The following is a 26,539-nucleotide window of genomic DNA, read 5'->3' on the forward strand; positions in this document are numbered from 1 at the left end:
ACAGAAGAGATGCTAGCCAGTTCCAGGCTTAGACTTTAAGAGGTCTGGCAACCTTTGCTAGTCTCAAAGCCAGACATCATATAAAAAAAATTGATTATCCTGAGGCTACCATGCCATTAGAAAACAAAAACTAGCTATATGAGAAACACCTGGAAGAGAAAAAGGCCCTACACATGTGAGGAAAGCATTTGGATCTTCCATCCCAGTCCAGAAAACTGTCCAGTGAACTAGTAGATATTCCTTGGAGCAGAAGAGCCAACCTGCGGAACCCAGGCAACCCACAGAATTGAAGGTTATTTAATCAATTAGATTTTTTAAAGCATTTTTAAATGAAATTCAATATCTTATGGTGTTTGATTGCAAATCAATGAATAATTGATAGCTATTTGAGTCAAGAATAAACAAAGAAATCATATTGTCCTAATATCCTACATATAAGTCACCAACATCAGGAGTTTACAACTCTGATTGGGTATCAGAGTCACCTGGAAAGTTTTCAAAACTACAGATGCTCAATGCCAAATGAAGGACATCAAAATTCGAAACTCTTAGGCCTGTGCATTTGCATGTTTTTTTAATTCCCTCAGTGTACATAATGAGCAGTTGTAGTAACCCACAAAATTAAAGACCCATTTACTTTAAGAAGCTCCTTTTCTAAAATGCAAATTCCTTCTGGGAATAATAAATCAAGCAGATGGTCACAGGATTACATTCATAATCAAATTGTTTTCCTAACTCCTGGTTATGAGTAGCAAATGTAAACTAAAAGAAAACAAAACAGGGACCATGCACACCCTGAGCGAGGAGCTGATTAAGGTCCCCCAAAGATGTCATTTGAACAGTCCAGGGTCAGCTGGAGGCTAATTAATGCCCAGAAATTGAAAGACAAGTGCAGAGGGGACAGTGGAAGTTGGATAAAGGTTGATTACACCTAGTGGGATGGAAAGACAATCACCCCAGGACTTACCTGTGGAGCCTGATATTTAGGAGCCAGAGAGATGATTACTAAGAGGGACTATGGTAAAGACAATGCCAGACAACAATGCCTGTGCTCTTATGTGACCCACAGAAGGCCACAATTCAAAGTGGCCCTGATCCCTTTACCCCAATTACATAAATAGATTGTGTCCAAGTTAGTCCAGAAGGAAACAGGGTTCAATACCAAAGATGGAGTGTGGAAGGGGAAGTTTGTATGGTGGGTGGTAAGTAGTAGGAGAGGCCTGGGACTGTCCTCTCTTTCTCTCTCTCTTGCTTATGTCTCCCCCAGGCTGCCCACTGACTCTGCCCCACCAGGCTGCCCTGAGTTCTCCCTGAGGAGCTGTGAGTCAGCTCCCCCTGAGAATTTCTCACTTTCACTCTTTCCTTCCCACTGATCCTGTCCGAGTCACACCTGTGGGTTTCATGCTCCCTAAAGAAAGGAAGTGAAAGGTATGGCATTGCCTACAAAGCCTAACTTTCCTATTTGATGTGAAGAGAAAAAGAAACCTACAGATTCTGAAACCTCTTTACTTCCTGTGTTGCTGAGTCAGTGAGAAGAGAACCCACAGGTAAGAGCAGGTGGGGCCGGCTAACTGCATCACCACAGTGTCCCATCCGGCTTCACCTCCCAGAGTCCCTTTCTTGAGATTGGTTTCATATCCATTTGTTAGATTAAGACAATGAGGCTAAGAGTTGGAGGTATCTTGCCTAAAAATCACATGATTAGGAAATGACAAAGACAGGATTTGAGCTGGACTTATTTGACGGAAATCCTGTATTTCTAACCAACAAAATATCCCTATCAAGAATGAAAAAAAAAAAAGCATTATTTCAAGATCTGGGTGAGAAATTTTCCACAGGTTGGTCTGGCGTCATATAGACAGAGCCTGACCCCCTGCCACTCCAAGTGAGGTGCGTGGCAGCTCGGCACTAGGCTCGCTGGGACTATGAAGTAAGATCCCCTAATCAGCCTTGCTGACATCATCTAGGAGCTTCCTCTTAACATCCCAGGCCCATTCTAGACCTACTGGACCAGAATTTGCATTTTAACAGGATTCCCAGGTAACTTAGTATGCATATTAAAATGTGAGCAGCATTGAACTAAACAAATGTCCTCTTATTTGAACCTGGCACCTTGCTAAACTTAATCCTCTCTCCAGACACAATGGTATTCAAATACTTGAAGGCCTAGGACCTTCAAACCTCCTAATGGAAGGACTTTGAAATCCAAAGAGACAAAACTGGGGGGAAGGCAGTTCTTGAACATTCTAATAAATTAGTGCCAGAGTCAAACCTAAAATATGCCCTTTCCAAATGCCCAATTCCATTCATTGAGACAACATCAGGCCCTTGGTTAAGGTGCTAAGGATCCAGAGGTGCAAGAAGCAAACTCTCCAAGAACCCTCAAGGAAGTCCTGGTCCTTTGTGGGAGACAGATACCACCCAAGCAGTCATACAACAATGCAGCATTTCTGAGACACAAGGAGGCACAAGGAGGCATGTGGCCATGAGGACAGACACTAGGGTCCCCAGGCTTCCTGAAGAGGTGCAGGCCTCCCAGCCCACACAGCCTCTTCATGATGAACTGATGCACCACCTTCCACTCCAGACCTCATCCCCACAGACATCACCCCACGCCCCCCACCTTCACTTTCACCCCCCCCTCCCCGTCCCCTCTGTCACTTCCCCTCCGTATGGCTTCTTCTGCTGCTCAAATTCCTCTTTTCCTCCAAGCCGTTCCTGCCTACCCACCCTAATTCACAAGTTCTCCTTTCTTTCAACATCCACAACTCTTTTGTTTATTAGCAGTTCCCAAAGCTGACTGCACAACAAAATCACTCAGCGAGCATTAAAAAAAAAAAAAAAGGCCCATAACAGGTCCTATTCTCAACCAGGAAGATAAAGTCAGAGTGTCATTGTCTCCAGGGCTCCACTCAATTCTAAAGCGCAGCAAGGGTTGAGAAGAGAACCTGATGTGCTACACTTCTGATGTCTCATCTTAGCGGGGGAGAGAAGCAGAGTTTGCGCAAATGCCTCCCTCTAAAACATTAGCCCTGTAAAACAACGGGTGAGAGGTGCTTATTCCATTTAACGGACAGAACTACTAAGTCAGAGAGAGGTGAAGACGTAAGGGCAACTCGCAGAATCTTGGACCCACATCTCCTGGCTTGCCTGAGCTGCTTGGAATATACCAGTAAATGTATTCAAGAGGAAGGAACCTCCACGCCCCTCTCTTTGAGTCCCCTCCTCCCTGGGCCTAACATGGGTAAGTCCCTCAGCTCAGGTTCGTGGGTAGATGGCAACTACTTACTCATCTCATCAGAGGGATGTATCGTTCACAAGCTCTTGAAGTTCACCTGGGAAAGAGGAACTGGGAGTGGGTGTCAATCAGAAGCCCTAAGACCAGATACACATGAGCAAACTCTGTGAGAAAAGGGAAGGAGGCAAATAGCCTGAGGTCTTAGAACTTTCCTCAAAATCAATCAGGAGTCACGTTCTGATCAGAAGGGTCGATAACAGGGTCATGAGGACCGAAATGTTCTAGGGTTTCATTTCTTTCCGCCAGCCGCCACCTGCTATTTTTTACTGGGACTCTTGTGAACAGGGCGCCTTCTTACCTGTGCTTGCTTAAAAAGCAAACACGGAAACATTTGTTAAGCTCCCCTCTCCTGTTTCTCAAAGCAGCCCAGGAAGTCAGGCTGACTGAAAGAGGCCACAGCAAACATAAACTTGGGCAGGAAGGGGTTTGGAGTGGGGGCTGGGCGGAATATATAAGTATTTATATATATATATATATATATATATATATATGAATTTTTCCTTCTCAATCTCTTTATTCAGATTCCTCCGTGCTCTGCTTCAGAAATAGGCCCATCTATTTGGGAATGTGTCCTATGTATATTTCATTCCACTCTTTGCAGGAGTAATTTTCAATCCCCAGGAAAGAGCAAGACAGGGGACGGGAAGGGGTGGGCTGGCTGCCTCCTGCAGTGAGGAATGACAGCAGACAGGGTGCGGGAAGGGCTGACATTACACAATCCCCAGATCAGCATTTCTGGGGCGGCCAGAAGGTTATTCCTCAGGGAAGCATGTTCTAAACCAGCAGAAAATAAATGCTGCTTCAAAAATAAATGTTTCAGGCCGTGACTTTCCTGGGTCAAAGAAGCCTTGTTGTTATTCTTCAGAGTAACGTGCACCAGTGTACAGAGGCCACTGCTCTGAAAGCGCTTATTTCTGAAGGTGCTGGGTCCTCATTTTCATAAAGAAATAAACTCCTATAGGCCCTTGGAATCTGATTATATTTGGAACAAAACTTCTAAATATAGGGCCATTATCTGTGGGACCGGCTCTGTCTTTTAGCCTCATTTTGTCTGCTGGCTACAGCCTGCTTCCAGAGCTTGACTGGACTGAGACCGCATCTCAATACACATCTTGGGTTCTTTTTGCTGCTTGAGGGATGTAGAGAGCAATGAGGTTCTTTTCATTAGACACACTAATATTCTCACCAAGAAAACCTTGTCTTCCTGGATTCTTCCATTTTTCTTAGGATAAAATCCCATTTGCAGAGCAAAGCCTACTACCACACACCCATCTCCTGGATGGGGAGGTTGGTTTCTGTCTTAGTGTTTTTTGATAACGGACCCACCCTCAACCTGGTTACTTAAAATTGAAGGAAGGAGTGGAGTCCAATCTTTTCATTCACCAGACACTTATCTCTTGGGCCCTGTCCCATTGATACTTCCTTGTTCTACAGGACCAATGCATTTCTTGCCCTTATGGAGCTGTTTGCTCATGTTAGTAAATAATCATGTCACCTAACCTGCACAGCGTAAGTGCCTTGGGAAAGGCCTGTGAAGGCAGAGGGCGAGGGCTCAGAGTAAAAGTTAGGGGTTTGAGAACTGACTGCCACAGGAAGTGACACTTCAGATGAGACTCAACGGGTCAGGATGGGTAGTAAAGAGAAGCCAGAAAGGCAAGTGTTCAGTGGTGAGATGGCACAGGTGAGTGCCCTGGGAGAAGGCCAGCCCCTGCCACCATGCTTGCCTGGCATTGGTAAATGTGTGGCACGTGATGGGGGCACAGTGGAGGGACACCAGAGCTGAACCATACCTGGGTCAGTTGAAAGGAAACAGGAGAGAGTAGATTCCTGGAAGAGAAGAATTGACAAAGTCACAGAGGTGACCGGGACAAGGGACATGAGATGGAGAGTAGGAGGCTGGGGTAGTGTGGGCAGAGATTTGAGGCCATTGCGTCAGAATGAAGGGAGTCAGGAGTACCAGAGGTCAGCTGGGCGGTGAGGACCCAGACACCTGCATTTTGGACGACTCACGTGAGGCAAGACTGAAATAGGGATGTGCTATGAGACTGCTGAAGAATCCCCTAGAACTTCTTCAGGTTAATTTTGCTTGCAAAAGCAGATGGCTATGGACTGGATTTGATCCTTGGGCTGTGGTTTGCCAATCTGCACTATAAATCACAGACTGGAGGCTCAGGGAAAGTGCGTGACACTGTCCCAAACGCAGTGCTATTCGCTTTGAAGAATGAATGCATGAAGTGAGACAACCTTGCTGATGCTCTTTCTAGGGTAATGGGTTTCTTATAGTTGAGAAATGCAATGAGTAAGTCAGTCATTAACCAGTTCTTAAAAAGTCTCCTAGCCAATCCCAAAAAACCAAATGCCAAATGTTTTCTCTGATATAAGGAGGCTGATTCATAGTGGGATAGGGAGCGGGAGCATGGGAGGAATAGACGAACTCTAGACAGGGCAGAGGGGTTGGAGGGGAAGGGAGGGGGCATGGGGTTATTAATGATGGTGGAATGTGATGATCATTACTATCCAAAGTACAAGTATGAAGACACAAATTGGTGTGAATATACTATGTATACAACCAGAGATATGAAAAAGTGTCTCTATATATGTAATAAGAATTGTAATGCATTCTGCTGTCATATATAAATTTTTTAAAAATTACATTAAAAAAAGTATCCTGAGTGCCCAGCTCTGTGCTAGGCCCTGGAGAATCCGTAAGAACAAGATTTCAGGGGCACCTTTTTGTCCATTCAGTGGGTAGGAGGGTGTTGATTGGTCACCATGGGTGTGGGCCTCAGGATTCCGTGGCGCATCTATGGCTCCTTCAGTCTTTTCATCCCCCAGCTACTCAACAGGCTTATAGTGAACCTGTACCAATGCAAGACAGGTTGGCAGAGCTCTGCCAAAGCTGGTGACCCAGCTGTGGCACCTGCCTCTGAGTTGCTTACCTTCAGGGAAGGGAACAGAGTAGATAAGCCAGTATCTTTGCTGCCAGAAAAGTACACAGGGGGGTCTGGGGGTCTTCAGAGCAGAGCTCGATGACTCCCAGCTGGAAGCGATCAAAGAGGCTGACAAGATGACATCTAGTTTCCTGTTAACCCTTTAAAGTGACATATGAGTCTGTGCAAAGACTGCAAGCAGATTCTGAGAAGACAATGCTCTTTTGTGCGTGTTACAGCCCTCAGGTCCCATCAGACAAGCCGTACAAACACTGTGTGATTTCAAAAGTCTTAGAAGTGGATTCTCTCCCCTCCTAGCAAATTGACCTTGCTGGAAGCTTGCTAGGAATTTCCCCATTTGCCAGCCCTGGAGTTGTGCACCAAAGAGAGTTGTTAATGAGTGAAAGAAAGACTAATAATAATTCTTACAAGGACTATGTGCAGAGTTGTTGTGTCTGTTCTGTAGATGGGGAAGCTGAGGCCAGGAGGATTAAGTCATTGACCAAGATCACAGAAGAGACGGAAGCAAGCCTGAAGACTAATTCTTCAGACTCTCAGATGGCTCCCTCCCTCTCTCAGTAACCTGCAGTTTGATTTGTCTCCTTGTGTGATCTTCTTCCTTTCTGTTCAGCTCCCTGTGTGACATTTCTTTCTCTGCTGTGTTTTTCAGACACACCTCTTTCTGGTTCACTTCAACAGCCCTGCACCAGCTCCATGGACATCATCCACTGGGTCAGCACACGTGGGTCCCCTGCCCACAGGGATCTTAGCCTATTATCCAGTCCTTAATATTGGCCTTTCACCCTTTTTCTGTTCCTTTCAAATATGTCAACCAGACAACACCAAAAAGCTATTAATTATCACATTTAATCTTCTCAGTGTGACTTAACACACATTCTCAGATTATCTACCTGTATTGGACATTGTCCTGAATCCTGAGAAAGAAATACCATAAATGTAAGATCTCATTGTCTACAGTGCATATTATCGAAGGCATAAAGCCTTCAAGATAAATAGAAAATCTCCTTGAATTGGCAGTGAGGAGTCTAGGCTAAAGAAACATTCCAAATCAGGGAAAGAAGAAAAGATGTGCTTTGTGGAAGACATTCGGTTAATCATTGAGGAAACTTTGTACGGTATCCAGCATACCCAGACCTTATCCACCAGCCAACCTCAGGAGAGGTGAGGGAGAAAAGGCACTCATCCGCAATTTAAGCCTAAGGATGAAGTTTAGCTGTAGAAAGACCCAAGACTGAAACGGATGGGTCTGGACTGTTGCCTGAGTCCAGGAATTTAGTGCCTTTGATCACCTTTTGCATACAGAGACCACTCAATGAAGACCACTGGATTTTATAATTAAATGTTTTTCTCAATAGGAACAATTCCAAGAAAGCGTGTTGGCCTTAGGCCGAATTTCTAGCAACAATCATGTCATGATCAATTGGAAACGTCTGCAAATACATGTGTCATGGGAAGTGAAGAGGTGTGTGCTGTTGCTATTTTCCTAATGAATCTATGTGTCCTTGTAAAACAGTTTAAGAGGGAGTAGCATTGAGGAACCGAAAGTGGCCCGGAGATCCAGCAAGCTTCCTCTGTGAATGGATTCCTCAGTCTGAAGGTTGGCGGGATTTGGGGAGGGCTAAGGGAACTGCCAAAGAAGGTGCAAATGTCAAATATGACTCCAGTTCACTGAACTGTAATTTGGTAGAAAGTTAAGAGAAATAGAAGTCGATATTACCAAGTATGAACTTCACCTTCCTGAAAACAGTGCTGCTGTGGGTTCAGTTCATGGGCTGGAGTAATGAATCATAATGACACCCCTTGCTGTGACCTCGGGGAAAATATCTGGCCTTTCTTGAGGTTTCAGCGGGTTCTCTTTTGACAGGCATAGAGAAAACAAGAGGAGAGGGAAATACCCTTTCATTGTCACACTGCCAGGGAAGAAACCCACTTTAGAGGTCACAGTCGATGACGAACACACTCATGCAAATGTTGTGCTGGCTTTCTCGCTCCATTTCTTCACCGACTATGTAGCTAAGCAAAAAATGGAACAAGAAATAGTGTCTTGGGAAAAATGAAGTTGCTGGATTTGATGATAGGCCCCCTTTATATGAAAAAATAAAAGACGTTAAGCTATTGCATTGGTGAAATGAGTTCGTTTGGGTTACTGTGACGTTTTGTGTGAACCCGGGATAGCTGGCGAACATGACTCTGCCTGAGCATCATCATTCTGGTAATCGATGTTTCTAGAATTAAAGTAGATAAACAGTGAGGTGCGGACAGCAGCATGAGCCAGAAGTCGGCTGTGGTTGCTATTGTTTGTTTTATGGCCCTTGAGCTAAGAGTGGCTTTACGTTTTGAGTGGCTTCATGTTCATGGATTATAAGAAGCACCTACATAATAGCCATGATTTTGCCAGTTGACTCACTTAATCTAAAATACTTACTATCTGGCCATTTAAAAAACAACCAATTCCTAGAGTAGTGGAGAATATGTAGGCTCTTGGGTAAGGGACATCTGTGTTTGAGTTCTGCTGAGACACGTCATTCATTCTTCCTGCAAATGCCTATGAAACAGATATCCTGTCTTCACTTGGCTAAGATTACACTGCCTGGGTATTATCATTTTGGCAATCAGTGTTTTTAGAATTAAAGTGGATGAACAGTGAGGTACTGCCTATCCTGGATTCACTCCTTCCTCACTCACCATCTTCTGTGTCTCTTTTTGCCAGTCGCTTCTGAACTTCCTGATGGTGTAACACTAGATCCAGAGCTCGGATCTGGAACTCTCTTCTCTTTTCATCTGGTCCTTTCAGTTCATTTCTACCCATCAGGTTTGCTAACACCTATGGGCTGATGACTTCCAAATTTGTCTTTCTAGTCTAGACCTTTCCCATAAACCCCACAGTCACACAAGAACTGTCTTCTTTGCTGTCTCTGCTCAATGTCGAACAGACATCTCAAACTTAGTTAGCATGCACACAATGGAGCTTCTGCTCTCCACCCAAACCTGCTCTTTCACAAGCCTTTCCAATGTCGATAAACGATAACTCCATTCTCCCTGTATATCAGGTTCTTCGTGTGAAAATGGGCATAGTACCTGTCTCAGAGTTGGCAAAGGATTAAGGGGATAGTACAAGGTACATGGTTCTCCTGGTTCCTGCCACAGTCTGCATTCAATAAAAGTGAAGCGTGTACCTTTCAATGCTTTTTTCCTAATGGTTCTTAGATCCATCTTTTCTTTGCTCCTCTTTCAGATCCTTATTCTCTCATTCTAGGACCATTGCAACCCACCTCTTAACTGCCATCCTTTATTTAGTAATAATGGAATATTTTGAATACTATTATTCTCTCCAGTTAAAGATGAGGAAAACGAAAATCAGCCAAGCTGTGCTTGGTCCCACAGCTTAGCAAGTGACAGACCTGGTATTAGACTGAAAAGCCAAAGTTTTCCAGGTTCATCCTTGTGATAGATCCCCTGCCCAGCTCTAAGTGGAGAGCAGAACCCACGAGGCCTAACGATACCTCGGAGGACAACTGGAGCATGAAAACCCAAAACACATTTCTTCAATCAGACTGAGATAATAGGAACTTCTAGAGTTTTTATGCAGTTTCCTGAGACTTGCCCTAGAGCTATTGAATCAAATTACTATGGATGGGCCCAGAAATATGTGTGTTTTACAAAGCTCCCAAAACAGTTTTGAACAATCAGATTTGAATACCCCTGTTCTAGGTTTTAGCGGACAGATTTTGCAGTATAGACAGCCAGTAAGTATATTCCCCTATCTTACAATTCTCAAAGAGAAGCCAAAAATGTGATGTTCCATCACCAGTGGGTATAAAAGAATTCATAAAAACGAAAGGAAAAGGGGAATATAAGTGTTTCAAATTGTCAGATTACTCATATTCAAATTAATGCATCTTTGAAGTTAATGAAATGCCAGTTTTCAATCTATCAGAGTAGTCAAGTTTTAAAAATGTGACTTCATAATGCTTGTGAGGATCTGAGAAGATGGGCACTATACTACTGGGAAAGCAAATTTTCCAGTTTGGAAAGCATTTTGATAGCATGTATCCAAAAAAGCACGTACCAAAAAGCCTAATAGTAGTCCAGGCACGGTGGGCACACCTGTAATTCCAGCTATTCAAGAGGCTGAGCCATGAGGATCCTAAGTTCAATGCCAGCCTCAGCAACTTAGCAAGATTCTGTCTCAAAATGAAAAATAAAAAAGGGCTAAGGATGTAGCACAGTGGAAGAGTGACCCTGGATTCAATCCCAGTACCAAAAATAAATGAATGAATGAATGAATGAAAATAAATAAATAAATAAATACAAATGCAGATAAATAAAAATAAAGTGAATTTTTTGGCATTATTGGGTTGTTAAGCAGTTATCAAATATTTTAGAATATACTGTATAAATATATATTCTAGGGGGGAAAAGCTTGAATGTCCTCACACCAAATTAGTAACAACAGAGTCTGTGAATGGGGAGTAACACTATTCTCCCTATTCAAGTTTGTTCACACAGAAATTTGGCTAATTCTACTACTCAGAATATGCTGTGTCTTCTTAGGAGGCCCTACTCAACTTTGTATAAAGGGAAAATATTTTTGTTTTAAGGACTTTGGCAGGTGCCGTCTCCCAGAGGAAGTCTTTGTCGCTTACCCAGGATACGATCCATTGACACTTCTTATTTGCTAACATAGGTAATCGATATTCTAGCACTTACTTGCTGTCCAAGAATTATTTGTTGGTTCATTCAATGTTCCTAGTAGGATATGAGTTGCCTGAAAGCAAGATCTGGGAATCCTGGATACTCAAAAGTGTGTTTCTTGAAGTAAACTTCAGAGATGACAGAAGGAAAGTTCCATGGAAACTCTCATTGAGCGTCTGTGATTCTGTCAAAAAGAGGGCTGTGCAGACTGCTGAAGGTAGACCTTCAGTGCTCTTGTCACCACGAAGAAAGAAAGAAAGAAAAGGAAGAACAAAAGGAGAAAAAAGAACAAAAGAAAAAAATTCGCTATATGAATTGATGGATATGTTAATTACCTTGATTGTGTATTGTATGTCAAGACATCAAGTTCTGCACCATAATATATGTCATATTTACTTGGAAATTAAAAAAGAATCTCTGAAAGGCATTTGGCTTCCACTTGGGATGGAGAAAATAGGGGAAAAATGCACTCCTTGAAGTACTAAAAAAATATTAAACAATATGCAAAGTTCACAACTTTTTTTAATGAGAGAACAGAAAACTAAGCTTGATTCAAAAGAAAGATGACTTCAAGATGAGCCAGGATATGAGCACATGTTTATGTAGGACAGGTGCCACCAGAAACCATAGTAGCTGTTAATAAGAACTGAGCTAAATTTTTTAAAAGGTTAGTAAATTTTTAAAGGTTATTGTGGGCTAGAATGAGATTCTTGAAGCCCTGAAAGCCACAGACATATGAGAATTTATATCACTAGCTTTTCTCAACAAACCATCAAATACTCATAAGGATGATTAGAGACAGGATGAGAGTCCTAAAAAGACTCCCTGCATATTGCTGTGGGGATCAAGCCATAATATATGAGCCCTCAGGCTTCAAAAAGGACAACAGGCAATACAGGAAAGTCATGAAGCCCTACCTGTACCTACCTGCATCTCCTACCCTACCTTTATTTAGAACATTAATCTAAATCCACAGGGAAAGAGCAGCAAACAGTTATAGCCTTAAAAAATGGTGAAGACTCACTCTAGCAATAGGAAGAAAATAGAAAAGGACTCTCTTTCTGGGAGAAAGCAGAAATATATCCTAGGCCCAGACCAACTGGGTCTTCTATAGCTTAGGGAAGGGCAGGGTTGTGGAGAATGGACTACCACTGTGTCAGTCATCTTTTCATTGCTGAGACAAAATACCTGAGGAAAACTACTTAGAGGAGGAAACATTTACTTTGGCTTATGGTTTCAGTCCAAGGTAAGCCAGATCCATTGCTTCGGGCTTGAAGTGAGGCAGAACATCATAGCAGAGGAAAGTTATTTGCCTCATGGCAGACAAGAAGCAGAGAGAAAGAAAGACTAAGGAAAGGATCAAGGACAGGAAATACTCTTATAGGGTATGCCCCCAGTGACCCACTTCTTCCATCTAGGCCCCCACCTCCCACAGTTTTGACAACCTGCCACTAATACCATCAAATTTGTATTTCTTCAATGGATTAATCAATTGATGATGTTAGAGCCCTCCTGATCCAATTATTTTCCAGAAGTGGCTCCTCTGGATATTGCTGCATGGAGATCAAGCTACAATATATGAGCCTTTAGGGAACATTTCAGATCTAAGTGATAAAAACCACCAAAGTATTTAAGGACAGGGTGGCCACCTAGGAATGAGTCTCAACCAGAATAAAAAGGAACACCATCCATCCTTCTCCCTCGTCAGGAGCAGTTTACTGCTATGAAAAGAGTATGGGAAGAGATCACCTCAGGGCCTCAGGGCAAAAGGAAGACCTAAACCTGATAGTGGAGTATATCTTAAGAAAAGTCATCTGGAAAACAATCCTCCACCCTAAACACCAGGTACCTCTGAAGTCTGAATCCTGTAGTGGAAGAAAGGTAATTATGTCAACAACAAATCTCATGCTGAGCCTAACTTCTAACTCAAATGACGAAATCAACATGACTCCTCTCTGAAACTCCTAGCAAAAACAAAGGTATACACATTATTAATGATAAAATCACATATCTCAGTTTTTACTGTCATAAAGAAAAAGTTATGGGTCATTCAAATAAATAAGAAAGAAAATAATAAAACATATTTTCAAGAGCTAGAGCAATCACTGAAACTAGACTCAGAAATGAAACAGACTTAGATGATATCAACAAGGGAATCTTAGAAAACTAATTAAGATGTTAAAGTCTCTAGTGGAAAAGGCACAAAAGATGCATGATTGGATGGATAATTTCAACACATGAAATGAAAATTTCAGCACATGAGGTGGAAAATTTAACAAAGAATCACATGGAAGTACTAGAAATTAAAAACACTAATATATGAAGAAGTTTCTTAATGGTCTCATCAGTAGACCTGATACAGTTAAAGAAGGAATTAGAGAACTTGAAGATATGTAAAGAGAAATTATACAATCTGAAACTCAGACAACAAAGGATTGGAAGAGGGTGGAAAGGAGTAGGCAAGCCAAGAGCTATGGCATAATATCAAGGCATATATGTCACTGGGATTCTAGAAAAAAAAAAGAAAGGAAGAAACTGGGACACAAGAAATATTTGAAGAAATAATGGCTGAGAATTTTCTCAGATTAATAAAAATCAATAAACCACAGGTCCAACAAACTCAAAGAAGATGAAATACAATAAATACAAAACATGCACATATACTACTTGTTATGTTTTGGATGTCAGATGTTCCTCAAAAGCTCATGGGTGACAATTTAAGGTTTAGAGGAGAAATGATTGGATTGTGAGAGCCTTAACCCAGTCAGTGAGTTGATCCTCTGATGGGATTAACTGAGTGGTGACTGAAGGAAGGCAGGTAGGATGTAGTTGGAGGAGGGGAGTCACTGGAGGCATGCCTTTGGGGTCTATATTTAGAGAGCTGAACTTAGTCTTTCTTTCCTCCTGATCATCATGTGAGCTGCTTTCCTCCACCAAACTCTTCACCATGATGTTCAGCTTCACCTTGAAGCCCAAGGAATGGAACTGGATGTCTGTGGGCTATGATCCCTGCATTTGTGAGCCCCCAAATAAACTTTTCCTCCTGTAAAATTGTTCCTGTGGTCTTGCAATCAGAGCAGTGAAAAAGTTGACTAAAACACTGCTATACATGTTGTATTCAAACAGCTGAAGATCTATGGCAAAGAGAAGATTTTAAAGGCAGCAAAAGAAAAAAGACATATTTCACCAATAAAAACAAAGACTTTTTGTTAGAAACTGTGCAAACCATGAGCAAATGGGACAACACCTTCAAAGTGCCAAAAGAAGAAAAAAATTAAAACTGCAAACCAAAATTCTATCCCCAGTGAAATAATTTCATAAATGAAGGAGTCATAATCACTTTTTCAGTCAAACAAGAACTGACAGAATTCATTGCCAGCAGCCTATAATTGAAAGGAATTTCTTCAGGTAGAAGGAATATGCCGGATAGAATGGAAGGGAAAGGTGCTAGAAATGACATAAATGAAAGTTAATGTAAAACTCATTTTTTCTTGTATTTAATTGTCCAAAAGAAAAATCTGAAGTCCATAGTGAAATAATAGCAATATATATTGTATGCATAGCATGTATAAAAGTAAAAGGACCAGCAATAACACACAGGATGGGAGGGAAGACCTAGGAGTACACTGCTATTGAAGGTACTTACACTATACTTAAAGTGGAATCATTGGTTTGACAGATGCTGGTTAGCAAAAATTACATACGATGAACCTTAAGGCTACCACCTTAAGCATTTGTAAAGGAGATATGATAATTAGCCAAAACTGACATAAAATAGTTATCATTAATAAATATTCAATTCAAAAGAAAGAAAATAAAGACAAAAGAAAAACACATGGAGCAAATGGAAGTTAGCAAGATAGTAGATATAAATCAAACCTACCAAATAGAGTGACTATAAACAATCAAAGCACACACATTATGAGACAGACATTAACAGACTGGATAATGAACAAAGGTCCAATTTTATGTTCTTTACCTCTTTTGAGAAAAAGACATCGAAAGGCTTAAAATAAAAGGAGAGGGAAAGACATAACATGCAAACAGAAATTTTAAAAAGTCGGGGTAACTATACCAGATAAAGTAGACTTTGGGAAGAGGACTATTATCAGGGATAAAGAGAGACATTACATGATGATAAAGGGGTCAACTCTCCAAGAAGACAGAGCAGTCCTGAGTGTTTAGTAGAGATTCCAAACACAGGAACTGGGAGAACTAAAAGGAGAAATAGATACTTCTATTAAATCTGGAGTCTTCAACACTTTTTTCTCAATAATCAATATAACAAATATCCAGAAGATTATTAAAGATGCAGAAAAGTTGAACAACACTATTGGCCAATTTGACCCAATTGGTATTTACAGAACATTCCACCCAACAGCATCAGGATACACATTCATTTCAAGACTGCCTAAAAATTCACGTCATATCTGAGGCCACAAAATCACTGTTATTATTTGGAAATATGGGTGTACAGAGACAAAATTTGGTTTATAAAGCCAAACTTTTTCCAACATAGAGATACATCAGAAACTGGATGAGCAGTCTCACTACATAATTAGATCCCCAACAGTGCAGATATTAAGGAAAGTTTCGTGGGATATTGGCTTCTCTAACTTTTAATGCTTTAAAATCATTATTTGATTTAAACCATATAGGGAATTTCAAAATTTATAGCAGATAAAAGGAGAACTAGGATAGATAAGAGTCCAGGTGATATAGCCTCAGACTCTGCAGGGCTATGGGACATGACCACAAGATCCCTAGGGCTCCACTGAATCTGATTTTAAAGTGCAGATGAGAGATTGTGCAAAGGATGTGTGCCTTCCAACACCTCCAACCAGGTGGTCATTCTCCATTCCCCTGGCTGACTCTGTCCTCATTGAATTAATCTGTGGTCCTGTTCTGTAAACCAGGGTCACTCTGGATAGCAGAAGAAGTTGGGTCTGCATTCAAATATTTCTTTACTCTTACAAAGTTAGTAATCTTGGGCAAATTCCATACTTTCTCAAAGTCTCTGTCACTTGAAAACGTCTAGAACAGTGTCTGACACATGGTGAACATTCAATAAGTCAACATTAAACTTACATCAGCAGCATTTTAGGTGCACAGAACAAAGGCTTTGGAACTGAACAGACACTGGTTCAAGTTCAGCACTGCCAATTAGTAGCTCTGAAAGTGTGGGCAATTTACCTCCAGCTTTTCATTCATTGTCCCCTTTGTTTGTTCTACAATCATTGATTGAACTACTGCCATGGGCTTGACACTCTTCCTGGTTCTTTTTTATAAAAAATTGAGATACAGAGGTTTATAGGGGTGAAAGGACATAATGCATTGGAGGGAGTTGAAGAAATTACCATTGCCTAATTTGTCTGAGAGTGATAGCTCCAAAATTCAAACTATCCTTTCAAAATGCAATGTTGGACATGGCCCTGTGTCTCCTCAGTGTATAAGAAAACCTAGAAGACACTTAGTACAACTACTTGTGATAGAAAGGTAGTAGCCATCTGAATTGTGACAGAATATGAAGGAATCATAATGCCCAAATGAATTATGAACATAACCATTTAGAGCAGAATTAGAAACAGAATTCATAGAACTCACATAAGTGTGTGTGTGTGTGTGTGTGTGTGTGTGTGTGTAGTCCTTCACATCTCACAACCTAGCACCAAATCTACTTTTTCATTTATTAAGATCCATTCATTTGTGTATGTACTTGCTAGCAGAAAACTTGAAAGATTTTTTTAATTGGAAAAGAAACTTTTAAATTTTTTAAAAATCCACTTTATTATTTGTCCTATTTTCAGTAAACTGAGAAAGACTACCATGTTAAAGTCTAGCCAAAGATGACCCCAAGTGAATTTTTAAATAGGATGTTATACAAAGAGTTTGAGAATCAATTGTTTGATCCAACTTAAGTATTTTCTAGGATACAGTTGGCAACTATGAATGTTTCCTGTTTGTGATATCACAGAGTTTAAAACTCCCTAAAACATTATGCTTGCTTTAGCCCTTTTTTAAAAAAATTTATTCATTTAAAAATTTGCTCCCATTCTGTAGGCTCTCTCTTCACCTCACTAATTGTTTCTTTTGCTAAGAAGAACATTTTAAGTTTGAATCCATCCCATTTATTGATGCTTGGTTTTAATTCTTGTGCTATAAGAATTTTATTAAGGAAGTTGGGGCCTAATCCATTGCTTTAGCCCTTTTAAAATAAATATTTTTCATCCTGTGGCTTCTCCTTTTCAGACAATTAATTTTTTACACAGTTCCTATCACCCAACCCTTTCTGATTATCTTTGTTCCCTAATGACAGACAGACTTGAAATACAGACACCTCTCTATATGTACTCCTTATACTCTTTATACTCCTCCACTCTCCAACTATTCCAAATGTTCCATTTACAATATTGTGTTGTGTTAGGTCACATGTCTCATTGCATCTCTTATTCTAACTGCTCTGTGAATGCAACTTGAGATATTAGGAAGAGTGTTTTCATGTGCTAATAGTCTTCCACAGTCATCTGGCATGTTTGGACATTTCCCCAAAGGTGCCATATCCAAACAGTCACACCCAAGCAGGCCCTTCTTTCTTACCCTTGCCCATCTCACTTGCCCTTCACAGGCCTCAGAATGTGGCTCAAGCAACCCTTCTCTGCAAAGATGTCCTTTTTGCATATCTGTGAGTGATGTCTCTGGGCTACTTTGTCTATGATACTTGTGGTAGGCAGAACAGCAGTCCTCCAAGATGTTCAGGCCCGAATCCCAAGAACCTGTGAAGACATTACTTTATATTGCAAAATAGATATTGCTGATACAATTGCATTAAGGATATTGAGAGGATATTCCTGGATTATTGAAGTGAGACAAATGTAATCATGAGTGCCCTATAAGAGAGTCAGAAATAATGGATTCAGAGTTAGAGTGGCTTACTTCAAAGATGGCGTAAGGGACCATGCCATAAACCAAGGAAGGTAGGCAGCCTCTAGAAGCTAGAAAAGGCAACGAACTTCCAGGGGAACATCCCCGCTGACCAATTCCTGCATGTTCATTCAGCAACACTCATATCAGACTTCTGACCATTAGATAATAAATATGCGTTGGCTTATGCAAAGTTTATCATAATATGATACAGCAGCATTAGAAAACTGATAGAACCTTCAAAAAACTGAAGAGTTAAAGGATTTTTTCCTCTGGCTAAAATGTCAATTTGTCCATAACTATTAATAATAGGTAAAATAAAGGCTTAGGAAATTCATTATGATGAACAAATAAATAGATTCATGATTCACTGAACGGTTCTTGGATGGTACAGAGGATGAAGCTAGAATAAGGATGGGAACCTGAACTGCAGCTTGGGCTCTGCCACCTTCCAGGGGATGAGCCATCTAACCCCTGACTCTCACCCCTTTACCTGCAGGAAGAAGTCAGGACAGGGAATCTTTGGTCCTCCTTTTCCTTCAAGCCATAAGAATGTGTGCACACACACCAGGGAGCTTTTGGAAGGCATGCCTGAGCTGGGTGGGGTGGGCTGAAGACCTCGAGGTCTCTCCCAGCTCAAGGATCCTATGACACAGAAGAGGCAGGATGCATCTTGTGCAGAAAGTAACACGAAGACAACTGATTTTCCAGGATCTCCCACAGGGAGGGGAAATCCTCTGAGAGCAAACAAAGGCACCAGTAGCTTCAGGTCAAGCCCTGCTTCAGATTTGGGCCAAAGGCAACAAGAATGGCACAAAGAACATCAAAAGGCAGAATCTGGCCCTGGAACAAGAAGACGGATGGAGGGGAAGTCATGATCCGCAGTAAAGCAAATAAATAACCTCTAAAATCACATCTGCAGACGGTCGAACGTCCTTAACTGCTTTCCAATAAGCTTTGCTGGTAGCTTGCCACAAAGCCTGTCCAGGAGGATTTATAACAGATGGAGGCAGGAATTGTGACCTGGCCCTGATGCTGCTACTCTCCAGTCGGGTGACCTTGGGCACATCATTTCACCTGCATGCCTGCAAGTTCCTCATTTCCAAGAGAGTAGATCAAATGAGATGACACCTGACTTCCCCTGCAGCTTCAAAATCCTACCACCTCCTCGCCCAAGCACTGATCATGGATACTCGAAAGCACAGTAGCTGCTTTTATATTAAGGAAGAGTCACTTACAGGATTTTGCCTGGAATCCTAATTTAAATTTAGATTTAAATCCTAAGCTTGGGAGAAGGAAAGGAAGGGAAGAGAAAGAGGGGGAAACAGAGAGCATTACAGAAGTTTAAGAAGTTTAAGAAACTTTTAAAAGTTTTCTTCTTAAACTCTTTCCTTATATTGTTTCCCTTATCGATAAAACTCGCCAAACCAGCAAAGTCTAGTGTTATTTTAATTGACCCCCGCCTCAGTTAAAATTGTATAGGTCAGCCTTTGAGCTGTTGTCTGTCTGTCTGCACTTGGGTCTCCCAGGTATGAAACTCCAGTTCCAGAATGCTCAGAACACTTAATCCTCCTTCGTCCTCAACTTTCCAGTATGGGATCCAGCAAGATGGAGTACTGTGCTATCTCCCCGATTTCCCATTTTAGGTCAGGTTTTTAAATAGTTTATGATGTAACTGTTTCCACTGCATTGCTTACAGGCCTCTCAGCTAAGCCAAATTGTTAGAGAAATAATTTTTAGTTTTCTTTCTTTTCTTCTCTCTCTCTCTCTCTCTCTCTCTCTCTTTCTTTTTGTTTTTTGTTTTTTTGAGAAAGACCTAAACAAAAATTAAAAGGGAAAAGGGTTTACATTTGCCAGATGTTAAAAGGTGTTCTGAGTTTGAACTTCAACAAGTTTATAACTTTACCAAGGCCAACCCTCCACCCGCTCCCCAGACACCATATAAACACAGAGCCAACTGGGCCCAGGGGACCATATTTCGTTCCTAGACACAAGGATATATTTATCAAGAGATAATGGAAGAGACTCATAAAGACAATGAAGCGTGTTTGAAGAGCTAATTATAAATAATTCTGTATATTTGTGGAGTGTCTGAAAGCAATATTTTCCAGAGCATGGTATTTATATATGTGGTAGTGTACAGTTTCAGGTGGAGCACGTGGGGTTCGCTGACTGTCCGCATCACATGCTGATAAGCATCTCTGCTCCAAGAGTCCAGTCCAAGGAAGAAATCCTATGAAATTTTACATGATGAGGACAAGAGTTCCATTGCCACTCCTCCTCAGTAACTGGCTCACTTCCAAGACCTGTCCAGGGTTTCTCCTGCCGCAGCATGGCCTAGGTTCCCTGCAAATGGCATTTCCCTGCAAATGGCACTCATTGTCCTAAGCATCCCTTCCCTTCACTCACCCAACATTCCCTTACCCCCAAACAGCCTTCTGCCTCCTTAGGTTCCCCAGTGCCTCAGCCCTGAATCTTGTATGACTTGTGAGCATTTCTCTAGATTCCTGCTCTCCTTCCCCTCTTCCTGTCCCCTTCTGCCCACAAGGCTCCTGCTGACAGTCCATGAGACGCTTCTCTCCCTTCCTGCTCCAATCTTCCCACTCAGAGTAGAGTTCTTTTCTTCATTCCACCAATTACCTGCCCATTTTCTGATCCTGGTCCCCATGCCTACAACTCAATCCTGTCTTCTCTTCCTGAAAGTATCTATTTTATAACACTTGGTCTCTGGGATGAGAGAACCTTTCTATGTTTCGCCCTGTGTTTTTTTAAAATTTTACATATTTCCCTTTATAAATAAATGTATTTAGGCCAAATTTTTTTTTTACTTAAAGAAAAGGTATTTATTGAATTGTAAATAATAATTCAGATAATATGTGGATGCAGTCAAAATTCTGATGATTGTAAATTAATAACAGTTTGACAAAGACTATTTTCCCAGTTTGTTTGTTTGTTTTTAATTTTGTTCCTGTGGTTTCCTGTAATGGCAAGGAGAATGGCAATAAATGACGCCCTGAAGACAAGGAAGCAAAGATATGAATTCTCTAAGGTCATACAACAAGCTGCTGATAGGTACAAGACTCAATCAAGAGCCAACCCACTGCAGAGCCGTGCGTTTGCTCTTCCCACAGGTGTCTTCCAGGCACCTATACGTTGTCCTTTGGTGTGCAAGAGAGAATGTCCCAGGACCAGAGCCCCCTGGATACCAAACTCCTCAGGTGCTCAAGTCCCTTCTTTAGGAAACAAAGACAAGAAATCAGTCTGTACATGTTCAGTACACACACAATTTTTAAAACATTTTTGATTTGTAGTTGATTACAGATCCACAAAGGATGGACTGCATTTAAATATGAGTATTTCTTTAGCTATAGATACGACTAAGACCCCAAGAAAGGGGACCTCCCAGGAGTAAAGGGAAATAAATATTCATTCCAGGTATTTGAACATGTGTCAAGTTAAGAGGAGGTATGATCTATAGCCAAGGAAAAGACAGAAAATCACTAAAGTGTAAGTAGGCTTCCTTACAGGACAGGTAGAAATAGGGAGCACCCATAAAACTCAGGGAAAATACTGCCAACAAGACACTAAAATATCAGGGGTTGGAAAAGAGAAGTTGTTAAAAGATGGAAATTGTAGGCTCTGGATGGAGTCAGTTTCCAGGAATATTATGGTCCCTGCACATGAGGCCCCTGATTCCTACTGAAACATCAACAGTGGGGTGGTGGGAGAGAAGAGAGGAAGGAGATGAACCTGGCACTAGCTGGACAGGAAGGGCAGTAGATTTGGACCCAGGGGAGGGTGGTCACAAATAGAATTGACAGAAAGCAAGGCATAAAATTAAATCTGAGCTTCAGGGAGAGTTCTCAGAGCATCATGGCAAGTAGCAGGGCTGAAGTTGGAACTGGCCCAGTGTAAATCTCAGCCCTTTACCTGGTCGGTGGCAGAAGCAGACATCTGTGTCTCCTTTCTTCACCTTTAAGAAGGTGGCACTTGTAGTTTCTAGCTTCCAGAGCTGGTGTGCATGTTGTGTGAGATGATTCTTCTAAGGATATCAGCACAGTAATTGTCCAATTGGAAACGACAGCTTGAGTTTATTCTTTTGCTCTGTTTCCTTATACAACCAACGCAATGACAGTAAAGGATACAAGCGTATAAAGGCAAAACTGGAAAGGTAATGACATCAGATGAGAAATGTCACTAAATGTTTGCCAACAGGAAACAAAAGGAGAGTGGTAGGCAGCTGAGCCCATCCTAGGGAAGCCAAACACAGGTCAGAAGACACAGAAAGGTTGTCATTTATTGGTGTCAGGTAGATCTTAAAAGAGTAGGAGGCTTGATTGAGCACATGAGTAAGGAACAGTGAATTCCCCCTTTATGCATATCTACAATGCACCAATTAAAACCAAATTTCTAAGTAAGTGGAAGGTAGACCAGTAGGGCAGAGCAAAGGGAAGAGAGGAAGGAGGAAGGGAAAGAGAGAGAGGCATCAGGGACTGAAATAGGGTAAATTAAACCCCATCATGTATGATTATGTCACAGTGAACCCAAGTATAATGTACAACTCACAGTGCACTAAGAAAAATGTTGTGCATGGTGCTAATCAGTTAACATGAGTCAGACAAAGGCCCCATATCAAAATAAAGGGAGATAAACGTGCACTTCTTTGCTTCACGTATTTATGTACTTGATATGCACACATATCTATATGCACATCTATATACATGCATGTTTATATGTATACACACATATAAATGGTTGTATACATTTTTAAATTATTTACCTCTCCCTCTGATTCTTTGATACACCATTCTGTAACTGTTCTCACCATACCTGTTAAAAGGACTCCTATTGGAACTCAGTAGGGTTAAAGTCTTGTAAATGAAACCTGATGTTCTACACACATCCATCTCAAGATTTGTTAACCTTGTGAATAAAATTTACCTCTAATTCCTGGTTCTGGTTTTTGTTTTACCAGAGATTGAACCTAGGGTGCTTAATCGCTGAGATACATTCCCACCCCTTTTTTTACATTTTGTTTTGAGACAAAGTCTCACCAAGTTGCTTAGGGCCTCACTAAGTTGCTGAGGCTGGCCTTGAACTTGCAATCCTCCTGCCCCAGCCTCCAAAGCCTTTGGAATTATAGGTATACACCACTGCACTCAACCCTTCTATTTTGTTTTTGATGTAAGGATATAAATGGTTTATTTATGAAGAAAAATTTTCCAATAATCTGGGATGAATACAACCTAATAGACTTTTTTTTTGCCTGAACTCTACAATAAATACATTATTATCTATTTAAACAAAATAAATAAAGTATGTTGTAAGGAGTTATAACCATAGATTCATGTCTAGTCCTAATAATCAAGCAACTTCTTGTCCCTCAACTGAAAACGCACAGGACATTTACCATCCACAGAACTCAAGAGAAGACTAGGACTTGGAGACAGGCATGGCTGGAGGCAGGAAGGAGAAGGCACACTGAAAATGGAGGAATTAAATCAAAATACACACTTTGAAAAATGACACTTATGCTCTTTTTTTCAAACAGAATCATTCAGGCTTGTATTCCCCAGTCAGGGCACTGAAGAATTCTTCACCGTGGGTACTGTTCCTCCTGGTGGGGGGCGGGAGACAAAAGTCAGATTCCATCATAAACGTCAGATCCCCTCTGGTCACTCTGAGCAGGAGAACCAGCTGACATACCCCAACCACACACCAGGAGCTGTAACTCACCTTTCTGTCCCCGTTCAAGCTATTAACAAAGCACCCCGGATCAAAACACAATTGAGAAAAGCCTTGAATATAGAACACAGAAGCCAAAAGGAAACTTTAGGAAAGAAAAAAAAAACTCTTAAGAATTTTTTGTGAAAGCAAAACATTAAAATATCAAAAAAAAAAAAATAGAAACTGAATGGAATAAAATGAAGAACTCTTCAGAGATTTAAAAATTAAAGTTGACAAGAAAAAATACTGGAGAAAATTAAGAAAGGCAATCATGAAAACCTGATATCTAACAAATGCTATTTTCAGGGGGAAAAAAAAGATTAGATGCAAGAAAATTATCCACGAAATGTTTATTAAACTTTCACAGAACCAAAATGCATGTGTTTCCAGCCTTAAGAGAGTTAACAAGTATCCTGCATAATGAAAGAAAAAAGAACCACATCCTGATGGACACTATGGAGATAAATTTAAACTCTAAAAACAAAAAGATATTAAAAGTTGCAATAGAGGAATAATAAAATCACCTAAAAAGGAAGAGGAATCAAAATGATGTTGGGCTTAATAGCAACATTAAAGAATAAAAGACAATGGAATACTATAATAATAATTATATTATTATTAATATAATTCCCAAGCTGGAATCCCATAACCCTCTAAACTCCCAGTCAAGTGTATCAGCCACTAACAGGAGCATTTTTAGATATTCAAGTTTGCAAAATATTGCCTGCCAGACAGCCTTCCCCAGAAAGCTGTTGGGAATTATTCTCCATCAAAGTTAGTCAAGGAGGAAAGAGGTCTGGGAAACAGGAGCTTCAATCCAGGGGAGGAGAGAAGGTAAATACAACATGGTGCCAAAGAGAAACTCTTAGGGCGCCATGATGCAGCCAAATGTGGGAAGCCACAGGAGGAGAATGCAGGTGATGAAGGGCTCCAAGATATCCCCAGGATAAACGAGTAACTCACAGACTACCTGATGCATTTGGCAATAAAAGGCAGAGATTTGCCATCTGGAAGAGATTTGGAGGATGTATTTGTGACAGTAACAATGAAACAAATGAAAATAAAGGACAATTTTTATCTCCCAAAACACATACACACAAAAAAAGAAAGAGAATAGTATAGTAGCTTCCTTGTCACTCCCACACAATGCACACATTGTGTGTGCAAATATAAGCATCAAATATTGATAAATTAGAGACAAAAGGTATGAGAAGTGTTTAATACTGTGATTTTTTTAAGAGAACTAAATCCTCATCTCCCCAACTGAAAGACAAAGATGCATCTCTAAAATTGTAAAAATCAATACACTGCAATATAAACATCCTATTAGGAAATACAAAGACAAATAGTAGAAGTAATGGTCAAATGATTAATAGTAGCCTTTGAGTTTCATAATAAGCCTTATAATATTATGTTCATTGAAAACCACATGTGTGTGCTTGGATTTTAAAAAATAAAAACATGAAAAAATAGAGAGCTTAACAGAGTATCTGATACCAAGAAAATGTGCACTATTTATTACTGTTCTTGCTAATATTTTTCAGGAGCTAAGTCCCAGAATCAGTTGCTCATTATAAGGCAAACTAGTAAACCAGAACCTACCACATACTAGGTTCTTAGTAAATTATCAGAGGGCAAGAATCACGTCTCTCTTCTTTTGTATTATTCCACTGTCTCCCACCCCTCTCCATCGTAATGAAAACCTGGCACAAAACAGTTATTCAAACTTTAGTCTATGAATGAGTAAATGATTGAAAAATACATTCAAATTCTAGTGTGGATTACTTCAATGTATGGGTAGAGAAAAAGTCAAACACATTTAAAGGGGTTTTGAGTGCTAATTCTGAATAGACTTTAATCCACTTGCTTAAGGACCAGGGACGGGAATCCATAACAATTGTAATTCCGAAGGTACATCCCACTCACTTGTCTTCAACACCTCTAGAATCTCGAATTTCCAAGATGTTATCTTATAGAGACCTCAATGGGACAATGACCAGAAGGGTAGGCAGGAAAAAATAATATGAATCCAAAACAAAATTAATCAAAATGCTCCAAAAAGAAAAATGAAACACAATTTCAGCTATCAGGAACATGATGAACAAGGCCTGTCAGTGTCCTAGGCATGTCCCTGGAGGAAATGGACATTAAGTCATTCTCAGCTCAACATGTACAGTCTTATGTCACAGGCTGACAAGCAGGACTTCCTGGAGCTCTTGATGACTATAGATGTCACAAGGTGGCCCTAGAGGATGGTTTGGCAAAAACAGTTTTCTGAGACGTGCATCTTGTAGAAGCAACAGTTTGATTCATGTGCCAAATAGTTTCAGCTTTCCCTTTAAACTCACTCTCCATACTTTTTGATCTTGTTAACCTGGTCAGTCTTGATGCAAGCGCTTTGCCATCTGACTTCTGGCCATCAGCAAAAGGTCAGAGGACTGAAGACTCTTGATTCCTAGTCGCGGTCAGATCAATACCATCCCCCTCTCCCTTGTCTCTATTCACCTATGAAGCTGCTGTCTCCTTACAGCTCTTCTTTGTGGGTTCAAGAGATACTCCCTCCCCTAGAGATATTGATGGCTCACTGTTATTGCTAACCCTTGAGGTACTGAACCATTTTCTATTTATTTCTCCAAGCACTTGCATATGCAAAAAGTCTCTTTATAAAATTATCTTTCTTACCCACTGTGAGCTTGGTATCTGCCCACTGTATGACAGTTATACATTTGATATGTGTAATGATTACATATTTGGCAAAGTCTATTAGAGCCAATAGATAGTTAATGAGTGCTCCTTTTCATGATCCCCATTTCTCTGGGGAGATTCGCTTGAATTAGGAGAATTCTATTGGTGTATGGGGACATCCTTCTGGGTGCCAGAAAGCCCTAGTGAGATTCTCTCAAACTCCTAATTATTCTAAAATTCCAGTAGGCAAATATTATGCATT

At 40.7% G+C, this 26,539-nt stretch overlaps 1 long non-coding RNA gene across 1 annotated transcript; it reads left to right on the forward strand.

Moving 5' to 3' along the window:
• The first annotated feature begins 2,894 nt into the window (after positions 1-2,894).
• LOC124106973 (uncharacterized) lies at positions 2,895-8,365 on the forward strand. Its single transcript, XR_006856248.1, has 2 exons — positions 2,895-3,244; positions 6,899-8,365. It is a non-coding gene; the product is annotated as an uncharacterized LOC124106973 (long non-coding RNA).
• Positions 8,366-26,539: the final 18,174 nt, after the last annotated feature.

Source organism: Marmota monax, unplaced genomic scaffold (assembly GCF_021218885.2).
Source record: "Marmota monax isolate L192 unplaced genomic scaffold, Marmota_monax_Labrador192_F-V1.1 WCK01_AAM20220418_F8-fsc00003, whole genome shotgun sequence".
NCBI classification, from domain to species: Eukaryota; Metazoa; Chordata; class Mammalia; order Rodentia; family Sciuridae; genus Marmota; species Marmota monax.